Consider the following 16593-nt stretch of genomic DNA (forward strand, 5'->3'; position numbering starts at 1 on the left):
TGCGGACGTCGCTTAGGGGCAAGCATCATCTGTGGCCAATGATCGTAGGATCACAATCTCGGCACGTGGAGAGATCAAAGCAAAGTGCTGGCCTTGACCCTGGCGGGGTCAAATCCGATTCCAAGCCCAATCCGGCGGGTTTCAGAAACGGCCCTGCAACCCCAGGCCCGGGAGTCCACACGGCGCCACCGGACGAGAATTTCGTTTCTATTCCCCGCACGCGTCCCAGCAGCGCACCAGAAGATCTTGTTTCGCCGGAACGTTCTCGTTGACTTGTTGGTTTGAAAGTTGAAGCCCCGGGAGGGTAAGGCTGGCCACAAAAATTTCAAACCCCGCTAATCCTAGACAAAATAAAAACATAATAGGCCACAAACCAACCAACTTGGGGCAAAGTCTGTGGTGGTCCCCTGGCTGGGCACATGGAGCCCCGGGACCTGGAGAGAGTGAACCTTTCTACCGCCAATTCCCAGTCTGTGGGAAGACCTCAGGATGGTGTTAGAGCCGGGTCTCCTCTCCGTTGCGCACTCCAGTCTTCTAAAGAAGTATAAAAACAAACCCCCAAACCCGCCGCACCCACAGCTCCGGGAGGTGGGGGACAAGGGGCACAGGAAGCTTGACTCGAGCCCGAGTTTTGGCACGAGTTTGCCTCACACCAAGACGTAGGGTCTCCCAGGGAGACGAAACCAAGGCGGAGAAATCGCGGCCTGGGAGCCCCTGGCCCCCACTCGGGAGCCAACCCGCCCAGCACGAAGAGTGCGTCTCCCGATCCCCACCCCGGGGAACTGGAAGGCAGGCGGGCGCTCGGGGCTCCAGCAGGGTGGAAGAATCCTAAAGAAAAAAATCTGCAAAGAGAAAAAAATAAATTTGAACCAAACCAAACTCCAAGCCCGAAGGTCCCCGCCGAAAGCGAGGTGGGGGAGGAGGGGGCGGGAACGGCCGAGGCGCGGAGAGTGGGGGATGCGGAACGAACGCCATCCCCTGCAGAGTCGGTGCCTCCGGGGGCTCACAGCGCGCGCTCCCACCCGCAAGGTTTGGACTCACGGGGGTGGAGGAGGGTGGGAGGGAGATGAAAGGAGGCAAGGTGGAGGGAAGGGGGTGGGGGAGGAAGTGGTGGTTCTCTTTCTCGTCCTGCCAGCGTCAGCCGAGACGAACTTGACTGAGGTGGCAGAGCTCGAGAAAACTTTGGAAAGTTTAGGTAGCACGGTTAGTGGTGGAGGCGCAGGGCAAACAAGCAGCGCTGGGGTGGGTGTGGGGGAGCGGGCCGGGTGCCATTGGGAAGCCAGGTCGTGAGTTAAAGATCCAAGAATCCTGGGTCAGGTCCGCCCGCGGCCCCAGAGGCTTCGAGGGGCTGACTGTGAGCCGTTACTTTAAGAGACAGACAAGACAGAGCCGGTAGTTCGGCGGTTCGTGCCAGTGCCGAAAGCACTACGCGGAGAAGGCTCGGAGCAACGGCGGCAAAGGCTCGTCTGTCAAGGCGGGATTAGATCCGCCTGCCCGGGGGGCCCCGTCCCCCACCTTCCCCCGCCCTGCGAGAGCCGCGCGCGCCAGGGATCTTTGGGGCGACGCGCGCGGTTTCGAGTCGCGCTTCGGGTCTTTGCGCACCACGTGCGCCCACGGCCTCAGGCGGGGACGTTTGGGCGAGTGTCCCGGCAGGGAAGGGGGCCACGCAGCCGGGACGGTGCTGCGGCGACGTCCCAGCCCGCCCACCCTTGCTGGGGGGCAGGACAAAATGGCCCAACCCAACTTCTCCCAGCGCCCTGGGGAAGGAAGCGTAGTGCGCCCGCTGGAGCGCGAGGCCGCCGCCGCCCGTTCCACACACGGCCTGGCATTCTGCTTTTCCTCACTGCGCACCAGGGAAAGGCATAATTCAATTATATCGTTCAAGTGCCACGCAGCTTTTCCCTCTTTTGCTCTGCAGCCTAGTGCATTTCGAAGGGTATTCTCCCAATCCTCAAATAAATCTCTCTCTCTAAAGTCACTCTGGGTTCTTTAGTAATTATTGGGGGGAAAAAAGAAAAAAGAAGGAAAAGAAAAGAAAGACCGCCCCAAATCAGATATGAGTTTACGGTCTGAGCTGCATATGTGGGCTCATCGAGCTTGGTTCCAAACCGCGCAGCTCACGCTATTTCGGGAGAAGTTGGAGAATGGGGAGAATACAAGGTTATTTAAAGTTGACTCCCAGAACGCGACTTTCCTTCCAGGACTCCCTAGGAGTCTGCGTCTAGGCTCCAGCCTGAATACTGAACCCGGGCTAGCTCCCCGGTGACACTACCTGTTGGGAGAATGCGCAGTCTAGACCGTTGGCCTTCCTTTCTCCCGCGCAATCCCGGCAGCGACGGGATGAATCTGGGTTTGGCAGGGAAGGGGAGAAGACAGGAGAGCCAGGGGCACAGCACAAAGTCAGCAGCGCCTGGTACTACCCAGCAAACTGCTCTGGCTCTTTAGGAACTGGAAGCAGTCCCCAGTACGCTGTGCGGGGCCCCTGGCCGCAGGGATGCGCCCAAACTCTGCACGATTCTCGAAATTCGGAAACCACAAAGCAGTGCCGTTCGTGTTTACGGCTTAGTGCAAGCCTAACTTTAAAAAAAAAAAAAAAAAAAAAAGGGCAAACAAAACAAAAAATCAGAAGCCTCTTGGCAGCTTCCTCGGCGCCCACCCCAACTCCGCACTCCAGCCCCCAGCACTTTTCCCTGCACCGAAAATCACTTTACTACTTCTTAAAATTCGGAAAAGTCCGCGGCCGCTTGGACGCGCGGCAACCCAGAAGCTGCTTCGAGCTCCTGCACGAGTTGCTTGAGGGAAATCACTCTGCTCTTTCGAGCAAACTGAATCTCTGAATCTTAAAACAACCTAACTGGACGAGGAAGCGGATCTCTCAATAAATATTCGAGCCGTCTTTGTAGGGATTTTTGGAGGCCGGGGGACGGGGGCTGGTATCTCACAGGAACCTGTGGGAAGGACAGTTCGGGCCGGGCCCTAGGGCTGGAAGTCTCATTTGGGAAGCGCACAGCGCGGGTTGAGCGCGCGCGTTTGATTGCATTCTTTCCGGCAAACTCTCCAGCGGAGCCGGCACCGACAGGACAGGGGGCGGGGGTTATGTAGAGGCACAGGCTGGGCTAAACCGGGGAAATTTCCCCCTAGACGTGGGAAGCACTCCGCGTTGTGTCTCCGATGCGGGTTTCTGCTTTTTGATAGCGAACCCCGCTCAGTTTTGGGAGCTGTGGAACTTGGGAGAGGCCCTACGGGCCGGCCCATTTGGGGTCCGAGGGTATGGAAAGCCTTTGTGATCGGGGGCACAGCGGGGCTGTATTTCTCAGGGCCTGCGCTCACATTCTCCACGGTTACAAAGCACTCGGCTTAAAACGAAATGGGGACAAATATTAGGCCACTGCAGGGAAGGAGGGCGGTGAGCCTCGTCTTGTTTAGGGTACTCGTTTTGACAGCGAAGACTGCTGGGCTACGCGGAAGAACGAGACTTTATTAATGAGAATTTATTGCACAGGAACGAGAGTGGAGACTTCGAGCTAAAAGACGGCGCAGGACGCTTCCCGCGCGGCGGTCTTTTATGATCCTGGCGATATTCTTCTGTTCGGGGCCCCTAAGTCACACCCCTATTCCCAGTCTTAAGTGGCATTTCCCTTCCCAGTGTGCCTCTTTCCTGTGCCCACTCATCCGGGCTTCGTGCTGCCCGGGATCTTTCGGCGGCTGGAAAAACTCTTGCAAACTTGCCCTTCACCAGGCGCTTACGCGGGTGGGCTCTCCCCGCGCCGCCACGCCGCCATCCCGGAACCCTCCGGGGCCTGGGAAACCCGGCGTATTTTCCAGCGCTCAGCCTCGGCGCTCCTGTTTTATTTCAGTTCCATCCCAGGGGCACGGACCCAAGGATAATAAACAGTGCTGCTTATTACAGATACAAACGGGCGCAGAAAAAGAACCACGCGGAAAAGCAAGCACGGAGACATTTTTGCAAGTAGCCATACATTCAGAACTGTCTTTGAAAGTGAGTTGTACAGTGGAAGGTATCTCTTCAAAATTATAGAAATTCGCAAAAGTATAGGTTTGTCAAAGTATGATGGTTGGAACTCTTTTTATTTATTTGGGTTTGCCTCTGGAAATCCGGCGGAGTGTTGCTACCTGCCCCTACCTCTCTACAAGCCGCCTCCTCCTACTTTATCCCCCTCTTAGATTGCTAGGCCTCACCTAAAAAGGGGAGGGAGGGGTCTTCCAGGTGTCAGCATACTTTGCTACCTTATTTCAGATCCTTCAAGAGTTGAAAACACTACTTTCCCTTTAGGCAGTGACAACGCGGGCTTTGGGGGGGGGGGCAGGGAGAATGTCATTGTAACGGGTGTGGTCAAATAATTCAGAGATAAGGGGGGAAAATTCTACGCCCCCCTTTTTTAAAAATATAAACGAAGATACCCTCTGAGTGTTGACTGGGAGTAGGGGCTGTTGATTCCTCCGGGTGCGGGTGAATTTCTGCCCTGCCTGATGGCCTTGGGAAAGGGCCTCCCATCTGCTCTGATCACCAACCCCCCCCCCCCACCCATGTCAGAAAATCTTTCTGCCTGCAAATATTGGCACGACGCTGCTGCGACAGGCGGTGGTGCTTTAAATAGGAAGGAGACCGCAGGGCGAAAAGAAAGTCACAACCTTCCTACCCACCAGACTACCTGCCTCCCGTCCCCAAAGGCTGAGCGCTGGCAAAGGAGACTTAATAAGGAAAACCTCCAATCTCCAGCAGGATGGGAGGTGAATTAGCAGTGTGTCCCAGGAACGAATCTGTATTTGATTCTCAGGGGCTGGGGTGCCCCAGAACAGGTCTCCCTGTTTCAGTGCCAGAGCATCCGATCTGCCCTTCCAATAGCCCTCCCAGTTTCTCCACTTGTCCGTTGTTGTGCAGATAAATGTAAAACTGGACAAAATTTCTGAGGGTGCTTTAGTCCTATTCTCCTGGGCAGCGGGTGACTTCTGACTTTATCCAAAGGGCCTGCCCTGCTTTTGGTGGTGCTAAGTGGAGGGTCTGGTCTCACCAGAGCTAGCCCCTGTGCCCCACACAGAACCCTTCACCGACCAACCTCCTGGGGCTTCCTCTGGCTGGACCGGCCCCTCTGACAATCAAGGGCATCTCTCTGGAAACGATTGGGGCCCAGTGCACCCAGGGAACAGCCTAAACCTTCTCTCCCCAGCTCCTACCTAAGTTGATGGCTTTGCATGGTGTTCACGGATTTTTGTTTCCTCCCTTAATTTCTGTATCATCTCCAGACTTTGCTCAGCTGTCTCCAGCTCTCTCTGCCCATCCTCGAGGCCAGCTTCGAGGAAGAGAAGGATTTGTGCCTGATGAGCTCCAGCTTGCGAAGCCTCCTCTGCAGAGACTGGCTGTGTTTTCTAGGGGGTGCTTGAGGCACTTTTGGTGGCAAGCTTGGCTCTGGCCTTCCCATTATTTTCCAATTCAGTTGGACCATATCTTGTCATTTGATAGAGGAGGGAACTGAGGGACAAAGAAGGGACTTGACTTCCCCAAGGGCAGGCAGTGAGCTGAGAGCAGAGTCTGCATCAGACCCCAGGATTCTTGATTCTGAGTCCGTCTGCTCAGTACTGGGGCCGGTGTCGCTGACAGTTCACTACTGTTCAGGAAGCTTCTGCTGCGTGCCAGGCCACTTGCCGTGTGCCAGACACTTTACATAGGTTATCATTACAGTAACTCTAAAGAGCATTATTAGCCCCAATAAAAATTTTTTAAAATTATAAGAGTAACATATACATAAATCAAAATACTTCGAATAACTCAAAAAGGCCTAAACTGAAAGTAAGCCTCTTACTCTCCCCCCTTTTCCAGAATGAGGCTGGTATTTTTCATCCCTTGAGCGTCTCTGTCCATATCTAATAAACGTTACCATGACCTTCTGAATGAGGACAGAGAGGCTCCCAGTCAAGGTCACCAGCCGTGGCTACCTGTCTCCAACCCAGCACTGCCATCACTCTCTATGGGAGCGAAGGAGAGTGGGGAGATGAGTAGTAAGTAGTGAGGCCACAGATAAAAGAAGGATCAGATCAGAGTTCACGTCACCCTTTCCTTTTCCTGTTCACCTACACCTGCTAATGCTACAGGTTTTCAGGAGCTGAGACCATAAACTTTCTTGGTGCAGGTAACCTGACGCTCGTTTGGGAGGGCTGCATTCCTTCCAGGCCTCTGTGCAACTGGACAGACAGCTTTCCTTGGGCCCCTGTCACCTAGCGGCTGTCACCCCAGTGCGGCCTCCAGCCTGTGCTAGCTCTGGGAGTGGGGCAAGCTCCGGAAGCTTCAATTTCCCTGCCTGTCCCTCTGGGTTGTTGGGAGGCTCAAACCAGAGAGATCCTGGGGAGAGGACTGGAAACTTGAAATCTCTTTCTGTAAATAGAGCAGCTGCTTTTCAAAGGCCTGGTTTAGGACCCTGTGGCCCTTCAGTTCAAAACAGTGAATGTTTAGGGTTCTTTGCAAAAGGGTGCGTCTGTCTCTCAGATATGGGGTTCATGTTTTGGGTGTGTTGTGTCTATAGAAGCAGGTACAGAAGTGTGTCTCAAAGTGTGAGCAAAGTGGGCGTTCCTTTATCTGTGAAAGAGGGGAACACTGAGCCGTTGGAATCAGAGACGTTGGTGAATGTGAAGCGGATTTCCTTCTGCTGGAGGACACTTAAAGCCAGGTTGGTGAGGGTGGAAGGAGATACTGATCCTGCTTGGGGTGCACAGTGGGATGCTTTAGCCTATCCCTTGGGGTAGGCAGATGATCAAAAGCAGACAGAGGGCAGCAGGAGTGCCTGCTGGGTGGCATGAGCTTTCCAGAACCAGTAATTTCATTTGTTTGTTAGTATTTTTGTGAGTGGAAACGAAAGGGACTTGGGAGGATGGCATGTGATCATTTTTTCAGGAAAAGCTAGTTCTGTCCTTGAGAGTTCTTCATTCTGGAAGAGTTGCTAGAAAATCCTGAGTTGGTGGGGGGGGGGGGGGGCTCCAGGTGAGAACAAATGATGGGGCGGTGGCCGTGGGCTCCAGGGCTTTGCAGTGGAGGAGCTGCTGGGGAGGGGTTGCTGTCTCTGAAAAGCCCTTCTAGAAACATGCATAAATCTGAGATAGTACAGGGGGAAAGTCTGAGCGTCCAGGAGGAAAGAGAAAAAAAAAGCAAAAACGGTTTTAAGATGAATGAGGGGGGTTGGGGAGTGGGCCGGTTCCAGAGAGAAACCGTGAAAGGAGGGAAAGTCAGATTTTTTTTTTGAGGCCCAGCCAGCCTTCAGAGCTTGCCTTCAGTGTCTGTCAGGACAAAGGATGCTGCGCCCCCTGGTGTCAGACTGGCAGTCAGCACCGCTCGCAGCCGCAGAGACCTGAGGGCGGAGAGCCCCAGGGTCCTGCTGGAAAAGTCCACGAGTCAGGCAGATGCCTTTCCTTCTGTTTGCGAAGGGTGTTGCAGTTGAAATAGCCTTTGCTTCTCCACTCTGGAATTTAAATAGAGACTCTAATGGAGAGAGAGGGGGGTTTTGTTGTTGTTTTACATGCAATTTAGGCCAATAGGACAATGCCTGCTTCAAAGCCTGGTGGGGTGGTAAGTCCACGGACCTGAGAAAAAGACCTGCTTTTGAGGTGGAGTGTTGGTCTGGGGGTGAGTCATTCATTCGACATTTTAGAGCCTCCCTTTCCTTGTCTTAGAAACAAAGGGGTTGGAGTACCAAGCTCCAAAATTGGGATTTATTAATTAAGATATTCCAAGAACCTGGCAAATTGGACATTCTTTTTATTTTTATTAGCATGCAGGTACCCATGTTCTGTGGTTCAGCACAAGCTCCCTGATTCTGAGCAAAGGTTTTTGTGTCCCCTTTCCCTTTTAAAAAAGGCAAAATATGGCTCTTTGCAGCACAGAAGCCACCCCTTCCACCTTTTATGGAGTCTCCTGCAAAAAGCAACTGAGCGAGCAGGTCTTCAGTCTCTGCTCTGTTTCTTTTAAAAATAAAGTAGGAAAGTGTCGTGCTGGAAATTATGCTACTGAGTGTTACATGTGGTAGGTGTGAGTATATGCTTCAACAGTTCCAGGCACAAGACCAAAAACGTCCCCAGAATTAGCAGAGTTTTCAGCTATAATCTGGCTAACATTTCTACAAATAGGGTACAAAGACCAATTTGAGAGTATGCAGTCTCTAAGGGGCTGTATGGTTGGGATTCCGCTGGAATTTAGGGCCGTCCCTTACACAGTCATGTGATTTTTAGTAGGCTGGGCCCCAGGAAAAATTTTGCAGCGGCTGAGAGTACCCTCTCCTAAGCCCACAAGTCTAATCACTGGGATGGGTCCTCAGTCATACCTCAGGGCGATTTCTTCCCTCTAGGCTGCCCTTGAACTCCGATCTCTGCATAAGGGCTGCATTTTGGGTTTGTTTTTAAGGAAACTGGTTGTAGCCCCATGAAGGGTTACTTGAGTCGTCATGTAGATGTGGAGGGTGTGCGCAGCCGTGGTTGTGTAAAGGACGTGGTGTCACTATTCCAGATGCAACACCAGGGAAGCAGGTCCCTCTGCAGGGGAGAGGTGACAGGAGGAAGAAGAGCAGCACAAAGAAGAGGACCCATGGCAATGGTTGGGGACCAGGCCTGAGAAGAGAGTTGGAGTTTTGGCCCCTCTGAAGTGAGCAGCTATGTCGTGGGGCTGACTTGACCTCCAAAATTCGTATGTTGAAGGCCCAACCCCCAACACTTTGGAATGAGTCTGTATTTAGAGATGGAGCCTTTAAAGGTGTTACTAAGTCAAGAGGAGGTCATTGAGGTAGCGCTATTCCAGTGGGACTGGGGAAATCCTTTTAAGAGGAGGAGGTTAGGACACAGACTGGTGCGGTGGGAAGACCGTATGAAGACACACCAATATGGCAGCAGGTGAGCCAGGGAGTGAAGCCTTAGGAAAAAAACACTTCCACGGACACCTTGTTCTCAGACTTCTAGCCTCTAGTATCATGAAGAAATAAATTTCTGCCACTCAGTCTATGGCACTTTGTGGTAGCCCCCACAAAGGAATACAAGTCACAACCTGGCACCAACCAATTTTGGGGATCCATCAAGGGGGGCGGACCTAGAGTCACTGATTTCTTTCGTTTTTAAGAGAGGTTCAGAATCTTTCACTTTTTAAAATGTTGGGAGCAGAGCTTAGCTTCATGGACATGCAGCCTGGGTGCCATCACCCAGCACTCAACCTTGGCCCCAGCAGGGTCTCTGTACTTGGTTTCAGGCTCTGCTACGGCCATCCAGAAATTCTTTTTTTTTTTTTTTTTAAGATTTTATTTATTTTATTTGATAGATAGAGATCACAAGTAGGCAGAGAGGCAGGCAGAGAGAGAGGGAAGAGGAAGCAGGCTCCCCACCAGGCAGAGAGCCTGATGCAGGGCTCAATCCCAGGACCCTGAGATCATGACCTGAGCTAAAGGCAGAGGCTTTAACCCACTGAGCCACCCAGGCGCCCCGCCATCCAGAAATTCTTAAATTTTGAACAAGGGGTCTGCATTTTCATGCCACACTGGGCCCTACAAACTACGGAGTTAGTCCTTGTTGACAACCTACATGAATTTAAAATCAAGTGCTAGTTCAGAGTATGGGGGCCAAAACGATCTATGTCTGTGGCTGGATATAGCATGAGACTCCAGTATGGACTCTTTGTCATCCACTGGATTAAAATATTCCATTCTCTGAGAATCCCTGGGAAGGACATGATGGCACCCGGAGATTTTTGGGGGGTGGGAGGGAAGGCACAGATATTCTTCAGGTGTGATTCCCTGAGATTCTGCATGAGCTAGTGGGGCCCTGATCAAGATCCCACCTCCCCCTAGCCTCAGGGAGGGGCAGTGAGAACGTCATAAGAAAATGCCGAGGAAGGGATCAACACAAGGAACTAAGTGGTTTGCGATGGAGGGTTGGGGAGGACCCTGCATGTGGATGACACTGGAGGCTTCCCCAGAGTCATCGCCCATCCAGCACTGGAGTCAGGCTTTGGAAATTGGAACGGTGGATGCTTGTTCCCTAGTCTGAGTGGTAGGACTGTGAGGGGTGCTACAGCCTCACATCAAGGCTACACAGAGACAGACCAGATAACAGCAGTGTGAGAGGACTGGCTAGACCCCAGTTTTCTGCAGGTGGTTTGTAAGCAAGACTCTTGCTTTGGAGTGGGTCGGTCCCAGGATTCTTGAGGGGTTTTCAGTTGGGCTGGATTAGGAGTGTGGAGCTGCTAGAGGGAAACACTTCCTGTTGGGAGGAAGACCTGAGCCCTTAATTGTAAGTCAATAATACATTTCATTTCGTGGGGCATGCCATGCCGGTTGAGTCTGACTTGGAGGGGGAAGCTTTGCCCCTGATGAAAGGAATGTGGCCAACAGTGAGTAGAGTCATGGGGCTGATACAGAGAGATCCTGTTTCTCAGGAGATGCATTCACTTCTAGCAGCTCACTGAAAATATTAGAGTGGGATGTTTGGTCAGTAGGTTCACTTTTCTGGTTCTTTCTGCCCAGTACTGGCTAACTGGAGAATGTACGTTTTAAAAGAAGTAATTTCTAATGGACATTCTTGCAAACTCCCTGAGGGAAATGAAAGACTGTTTGAGACACTGAATTTCTTGGAAGAAAGTTGCTATATAAACTAGTATAGAGCTTTTTTTCTCTCCCATCCCCCCATGGCAGGTTTGCAGGACCCACCAAAGAACTCTCCCATCATGCAAGAGAGAATATGAAACTCTCTCCGGGCCACTATCAGGGAAACTAAAATTCCCTCTTTCTTTCGTGTTTCTCCAATCTCGTGAGTCTGATTTCCAGATCAACAAGGAAGGTTGTATTTTTATTATTTTTTACACTTTGCATATGGAGAGTCCCTGAAGGAACCCTGAGATGGACTAATTGTGTGACTTATCGTGGGTTAGGGTTAGTGTGGCCCCGAGCTAGCTCCTCCTCCTAACTAATGGTGCCCTCCTCTTCCCTGAAGTGTATGAGCAGGGCTCCTCCTTTTGGCTGAGCCAGTCCCCATAATTCTTAAGGGGTTGGGTCCACTGGCCCAATATGTAAGAGGACTGAAATTCTGTGTGTGGCATTTCTGATCTAATTCCTAAATGACAGCTCCCTTAAACATGTGGGAGATAAGAAAGCTTGCTAAACATTAGAAGACCATTATTTTCAGAGAAATGAAATCTGGGTCCACCAAAAACCTTGTCCACAACTGTTTGCAGGAGCATTATTCATAATAGTCCAAAAGGGGAAACAATCCAAATGTCCATCTACTAATGAATGGGTAAACAAAAACGTGGTACAGCCACACAGTGGAATACTACTTGGCAATAAAAATATGGTAGGGCACCTGGGTGGCTCAGTGGGTTAAGCCTCTGCTGTCAGCTCAGGTCATAATCTCAGGGTCCTGGGATCGAGCCCTTCATCGGGCTCTCTGCTCAGCAGGGAGCCTGCTTCCCCCCACCCCCTGCCTGCAGATCTGCTTACTTGTGATCTCTGTCTGTCAAATAAATAAATAAATAAATAAAATCTTTAAAAGAAATATGATTTGAGATGTTGCTTTATGCTACACTGATGAACTTTAAAACATTATGCCAGTCACAATGGAACATATCATAGGATTTCATTTGTATGACACCCCTAGAATAAACAATCCTACAGAGAGGAAATAGGCAAGTGGTTGCCAAGACCTGGGGGTCAGAGTCCGGGCATCGGAAGACGACAGTACCATGGTACAGAGTTTCTTTTTAAGGTGACAAAAATCTCCTAAAATTGATTGTGGTGGAGAATGAACAACTCTGAAGATGTATCAAAAGATCGAATTTTGCATTTTAAATGGTGAGTTGCATGGCGTGCAAATGATATTTTAATAAAGCTGTTAAATTATTTTTAAAAATGCTTTTTTAAAAAGATTTTATTTATTTCAGAGAGAGAGGGACAGACAGAGAGGGTGTGAGGGTGGGGGACGAGTGAGGTGGGGGGGGGGGTGAGAGGGAGAGAGAATCTGAAACAGATGCCAGGCTCATTGGGAAGCCTGACAAGGGACCTTGATCCTATCACCCCACAAGATCAGGACTGAGCCGAAGCCAAGAGTTGGACACTTCACCGACTCAACCACCCAGGCACCCCAAGAAATGATGCTTTTAAAAAGACCACTCGTTTATGTCTCTTTCTGAAGCTGGTCACCTTGGGACACATGTATCCAGGCTTAAAAACAGATTTTATGAGCTAAGTAAAATGACAATGTGAAAAATACTGATTTCCCCTTAGGTAGAGAGCTGACTTGCAGATCCAGGTACAGCCACAATATTTATACCTGTACCTACTTTGAATTTGGCTGAACATTTTTTCCTTGGCCTGAAATCATTAGAATATATTTAAAGGATACTGAAGTGACTGCTGTGTTTGTCTTCCTAATACTCCTTTTCCCTGCTTAATGTCATAGCACCCCAACTTTCTCCTAAAGAACCATCCACTTTAATTTCAGTTCATGTGGTTTAAATATTGCTGACCCCAGGCCCCAGGCTCTATGAGTCAGTCCTGATCAATCAGCACATTTTATCCAGTGGCATGTTGGAGCTGCCTCATACCAGCTTATTCAAACCAACTGGAAAATTTTTAGGAATTTTGTGAGCCAGTTGTTAACTATTACCACTATTAAAATTTAAAGTATATACATTTATAATTAAGTTATATTTGAAACAGTTATTAGGCACTCAAAACTCACTTCTTAATTATTTGAATACATTTTATGATTACCCATGCTCTGGAGGTTACTTATACCTATTGGACCTGCATGATTTAAGGGCACAACTGTGGATCTCTTCGCATCTCCACGGCTCAGTGACTTCCTGTTGGCAGCTTGAAATTGACCAACAGTAGTATTAAGACCACACAACTATGTAAATGTCGTATATTGGGGCTTCTTCTTCTTTGTCGAGGAGATTGTTAATCATTTACCAGCAGAAATGGGTTAAATAATGTCCCCCTTCTCCCCCAAAATAGATGCTTGTGTCCAAATCCCTGGTGTATGTGAATATGACTTTGGGAAAAGGATCTTTGCAGGTGCATTTAAATTAAGGCTCCCGAGATAAGGCCACCCTGGATTATCCCAATGAGCCCTAAATAAAATCACATATGTCCTTATAAGATGTGGCAGAGGGGGTTTGACACAGACATGCAGGGGAGACGCGCAGATAGGACAAGGAGGCCGCAGAGACTGACTGAAGTGGTACACCCACAAGCCAAGGAATGCCTAAAGCTACCAGAAACCAGAAGGGGCAAGAAACAGAATCTCCCCCTGGAACCTCTAGAGGGAGCACAGCCCTGCTGACGCCTTGACTTTGGATTGCTGGCCTCCAGAAATATGAAAGAATACATTTCTGTTGGTAAGCCATCCTACCTGTGGTAATTTGTGACGGCAGCCACACAGCTATGTCAAATTGACACAACCCTGTCAAACTGACACACCCCATACCACTGGAAGACTATCATAGGGTCAGGGATGGGCACATCACCCCAGTTAGGACAACAGGAGGTCAGCTTCTATTGTCAAAGAAACAATCTCCTTCTACTTAGGGATTGCTGAACGGTGCCATCTTTGCCATCATATTTGCCTAAGAATGAACACAGCACAGAAAGTCATCAAGTTGGGATCTAGAGAGAGAAAGAGCGAGACATTTTGGACAATGTTGTTTGAGAAGCTGGATCCAGTCTTCTACTGGAATTCTCTATCACAAAAATAAATTCATGTATTCTCTTTTGAAACCAAGCTTCGAACCAATATACACCTGTGAACTTTCATGGAACATTGGAAAGCGTTCACTTGTACAGACAAGGTTGTAAATATATACAATTGCTATTCTTTGATCAGTTACTGTTGAAATCAGGCCTAATAACAAAGACAATCCGGGAAACCTGGATCAGACAGTAAACAATCTGATACCTACCTGAATTCAGTCGTGTTCATTTGCTCCAGAAACATTTATTGTACCCAACCATGTTTAAAGGGTTCAATTCAGGACATAGATCCGTACATTTAAGAGCTTACAACGTATTTGCCAGTAAGGAGTTTAGGATAGCTCACATTACTGAGGTCACCAACAGTATTAACTTTTCATTATAGCCCATATTTTTCTAGACAGTACTAAATTCATATAATTTCATTATTTTTGCTAAGGAGAATTTGTTTAGTGCACAATTAAAATATTTTAACTTCTTTATGAGATTACATTTAAGTGCATTCACAAATCATAAAAGAGCTTTTGGCAAATCGAATGGTTTTGGGGTTGGGAAAATATTCTAGCGACTTTCTTTTTTTTCTTTTCTAAGATTATGTTTATTTACTTGACAGAGAGAGAGAGAAAGAGAGACAGCACAAGCCAAGGGGAGAAGCAGAGAGAGAAGCAGACTCCCCGCTGAGCAGGGAGACCCACTTGGAGGCTCAATCCAGGACCCCTGTGATCATGACCTGAGTCAAAGGCAGATGCTTAACCACTGAACCATCCAGGGGCCCCTCTTCTAGTGATTTCCAATGACACTGTGCTTTTGGTAATTTTTAACTTCTCAAGAATTTTTATTTTCCATTATCTTAGTAATTTGTTGGCATGGATAGGCACATTTCTGAAAGGACGGAGTCACAGGAAGTCCCAGAGATAGACACACTGTACTGAAAATTTTTAAAATAAAAGTAGTATCTTTTAACATATAGCATTTCTACCTTTATTTTTTCAGTTCAGGAGATTCAAAATTAATATTGCCCCATAATTCTATTTCTTTTCTATGCCTTTTTTTTTAAGATTTTATTTATTTATTTTACAGACAGAGGGCACAGGTAGGCAGAGAGGCAGGCAGAGTGAGAGAGAGAGAGGGAAGCAGGCTCCCTGCTGAGCAGAAAGCCCGATGCAGGACTCAATCCCAGGACCCTGGGATCACGACCTGAGCCAAAGGCAGTGGCTTAACCCACTGAGCCACCCAGGCACCCAGCTTTTTTTTTTTTTTTTTTTTTTGGTAAGATTTTATTTATTTATTTGGCAGAGAGAAAGAGAGAGAACACAAGCAGGCAGAGTGGCAGGCAGAAGCAGAGAAAGAAGCAGACACCCCAGTGAGCAAGGAGCCCAATGCAGGACTTGATACCAGGACCCTGGGATCCTGACCTGAGCCTAAGGCAGCCGCTTAACCCCCTGAGGGTAACCCCCTTTACTATACTTTGGCAAATAGTTGTGTTTCTGTTGTTGTTTCTTTGTTTGTTTTTTGCTGAGCACATTTTTCATTTTGAATAAATTCTCAACTTTTTAAATCTAATTAAAGTCTCCTAAGTTTAACTCAGCATTTGTCGTTAGTTTATTTTTTAAAAAGTTATTTTACGTTTATTTATTTATTATCTATTTATTTATTTTGGGGTTTGGGAGAGGCAGAGGGAGAGAGACAATCTTCAGCAGGCTCCACACCCAGCCTGGCGCGAAGCCTTGCGGTTAGTTTCTTGATGATTGATAAACCGGAAGTCCATCTTTGGGAATTGAAAAAAATAAAAGAGGTTCCTGAGGGTTGCTTGTTGCTAAAAGAGCCCATTACTAAAAATAATGTCACTAGCATCCATTAGCTAATGTCCACGTGTCTTGACTTAAAATAGAAATGAATTCTCAAATGCAAATATCCAAATAGATTATTGTTTAGCACTTTATATTTGCTAATGGTATTACTTATCAAAGAAAGAATTGTTCTGAGTATTTTCAAGGCTGACAACAACAAAACAAACAATCCCATAAACCACCAAACACATAAAGAATAAGCAAGCCGACCACACACAGGCAATCACACACTCGTGAGGCACAGGGATAAGAGATTTCACTGGGACATACAGCAGATATTCACCAGTGGATAACGACTCAAGTCTACTCTCCTTCCAGGCTAGAACAATCCTCTCTGTGCTACAAAAAAAGTAGCCATCAGAAGCTTTTGGGAAATGAGCTTCATTATCAGTATGGACTGCAAGGAAAACATGAGAAAATAAAAACTTAACGTTCAGAACACCCCCCTTTTTTAAAAAAGATTTTATTTATTTATTCAACAGAGAGAGAGAGAGCAGAGCAGAGCAGGGTACAGGAGGAAGGGCAGAAGAAGGACAAGCAGGCCCCCGCTGAGCAGCGAGCCTGAAGCTGGGCTGAATCCCAGGACTCTGGGGTCATAACCTGAGCCAAAGGCAGATGCTTAACCTACTGAGCCACCCAGACACCCCCAGATCCCCCATTTTTATACTGCCATAAAAACCTAACCTAAAAATCGGGAACACATCAAGTTCGCCAAAGACAGGTAAATAGACCCAAAATAAGTGTTTAGGAAGTCACTTTCTATTAACAAAAGCAGCTTTTCATTATTACCCTTTCTTGGTAATGCTGGCTATGGAAGACCCCAGCAAGTTAGCTTTTTTCCTAAGGCTAAAAAGAAACTCACCACCAAAGTTGAAATACAAGGAACCGGAAAAAATCAGTGATTTGTTCCCTGATGGCAACTTTATGCCGGAGACCAAGAGTTTCTTTACACTAAATCGTTTTCTTCATGTGGAAAACACTGATAGAAATCTAGGTGAATGGATATAATT

At 48.3% G+C, this 16593-nt stretch overlaps 1 protein-coding gene and 1 long non-coding RNA gene across 12 annotated transcripts in view; one reads left to right on the forward strand and one right to left on the reverse strand.

The window, feature by feature from the left end:
• NFIB (nuclear factor I B) overlaps window positions 1–16593 on the reverse strand; it is a 439139-nt gene that overhangs the window by 262032 nt on the left and 160514 nt on the right. The window lies entirely within an intron of this gene.
• The window catches only part of LOC309846225, a 56231-nt gene that overhangs the window by 27989 nt on the left and 11649 nt on the right, over window positions 1–16593 (forward strand). For 3 of the 5 annotated variants that reach the window (XR_014301797.1, XR_014301798.1, XR_014301799.1), the window contains exons 1-3: window positions 4516–6683; window positions 8510–8644; window positions 14347–14543. The exons of 1 other annotated variant lie outside the window; for it this stretch is intronic. This is a non-coding gene — a long non-coding RNA (uncharacterized lncRNA). Of the gene's footprint in view, window positions 1–849; window positions 1030–4515; window positions 6684–8509; window positions 8645–14346; window positions 14544–16593 lie in introns of those variants that run through there. One more of the 5 variants, XR_014301796.1, reaches the window with a different exon arrangement.

The sequence above is a fragment of the Mustela nivalis genome (genome assembly GCF_964662115.1).
Source record: "Mustela nivalis genome assembly, chromosome: 13".
NCBI classification, from domain to species: Eukaryota; Metazoa; Chordata; class Mammalia; order Carnivora; family Mustelidae; genus Mustela; species Mustela nivalis.